Here is a 2,107-nt window from a genome sequence, read left to right on the forward strand (position 1 = left end):
GTTAAGGAGATAAGCCCAACAGTGATCTTATCATGACCATCTTGGTATGTGTTTGTCTGACTCAGGTCAATGCCTGAGGGTCAGTCCAATTGTCAAACGTTGAAGGGGTGACTGAAATATATGAATTTTTCCAAATCCAAAATACGAGGGTGTAAGAGCGTGTCAACTATGTAGAAGACAAAACTTCAAACGGAAAAGGTAGGGAGTGTAGAAACAAGTGTCCGGGCTGTTTTCTTCTAGATTTGCAAGGAGGAAATAGAGAAGAACAAACATCTAGTTGGTTACGTGTTGTTGCGTAATACGTATGGTAAATCATGCATGACTTCCATTCACAATGAAGATAAATGTAGAGACTAAATTGCAATCTTTAACATAAATGTTTCCACTTCATCTGGCAGTTAACAATGTGGGTGGTTGCGTAACGTAGAAGAGTATTGTACGTGGCCAAACGTGATCTTTTGTTGTAAAGGATCTCAGAGGTCGTTGACCATAATTACCTGGTACAATCAAGTGGGGTAAGTCAGTGAATCAAGGACAAGAACAGGGTGGGGGGCGTTTCATTTGGATAAACCAAGGGACGTTATATAACGTTATATTACGTCATTGGATAGACCTAGACAACTTTGTTGTAAGAGGTCGTTGACGCAAGGCTACGCGGGTCACGGGTTCCTCACTGGACTTCCAGTGACGAACATAACGTTACATTCAAAATAAATGGCGTTTAAAATTTTAAAAAAATCAACTTATCCGCCCATATTTGGCCAAATCCCTTTCTTTTTCATCCAGCTGACACGTCTGCTTGGAGACTAAAGGTGATATCTCACTGCACTTGCGTCAAGCTTGAGTTACTACAGGGATATATCGTTCACTGCGTCACTATATATTTTGTTATTTTCTCCGATTCTTTTTATAATTTAGATATTGCGTAATCGTATTACAAAGAAGACGACAAAATACACAAAAAGCAAGAAAATTCGTTCTTTATCTTTGAAAAATTTTGAGTATCTTTCGAACCCCGCAGTGACGCAAGCTTGACGCAATTGCAGTGAGCTATCACCTTTACTTGTTCAAAGACTGACGATATAAATCAAATAGAGCGTCAATGCCTGACATTGTTGTTTTGAACATACCAGTATAGGGCGTTGCCGACTAACCAAGTCACGCGCACATCATATGTGACCCCAGACGACACCTTTGCTCATGTATGACCGCTTATCAATAGGGGTGAACGTCCGTACAGACCGAACCTTGGGATATGCATGCTGTACTGGCAATGCCTGTTCTATTATATGGACGACATCCTTGGAAACAGCAAAAATTGTGCGAGCGTGCAAAGATAATCTGATGTTGGGCAAAAAAAAACACAAGTTGCCTTCATAATGAAATCTAGGTGACCAGGAAGCTTTTACGAATGAATAATACTCTTTGTGCAAAAACGGTAATTTTAAGATCTAGATAAATAAATACTATTCCCATTAGGAGAAGAGGCATTGTATGACTTTATTTGCCACTATATTTTTGCTAATTCTGCGGCTTACTGATTGTTCGATTTGCAGTGCTCTATGGTTGCATTTTTCAAATGGACGAAACGTAATGCGCGAACGGATTTCTTCCATATGATGCCATATCTCAACTGTGTGTGTGTGCACGTGTGTGTACTATGTGTATGTGGTGTGTGTGTGTTTGTGTGCCTTTGTGTGGGCGAGCGCGAGTTTGCAAGTTCGATAATGGGTAATCCAATTGTGTTGTAGCAACACCATAGAAGAATTTTTTTATGTGGGTCTTTTGCCGCCTTTTCAAATGTACATAGCCAAGACTATTACCGTTCTCTTATTACCTCAATTTTTTTTCCGTTTTTCTTCTTTTCGTCTGAGTTCAATTCAAGTCAATTTTTCTACAGGGAATCCGCAAAACAAGCCAGAACGATGACGTCGGCTTTCAGGTAAAGCTAGTTCACCTTTATCCATGGGATAACCTGTATCCGTTGTTTAAAAAAAAAAAAAACGGGGTATTTGGGGATATCAAGTCGGTGTACGTTGCAGTAGTATTTTGAAAAAAAAATGCAACATTTTGAGACGATTGCAATCATTTTGAAACCACCGTCCGT

Source organism: Branchiostoma floridae, chromosome 17, assembly GCF_000003815.2.
Source record: "Branchiostoma floridae strain S238N-H82 chromosome 17, Bfl_VNyyK, whole genome shotgun sequence".
Classification (NCBI taxonomy): Eukaryota; Metazoa; Chordata; class Leptocardii; order Amphioxiformes; family Branchiostomatidae; genus Branchiostoma; species Branchiostoma floridae.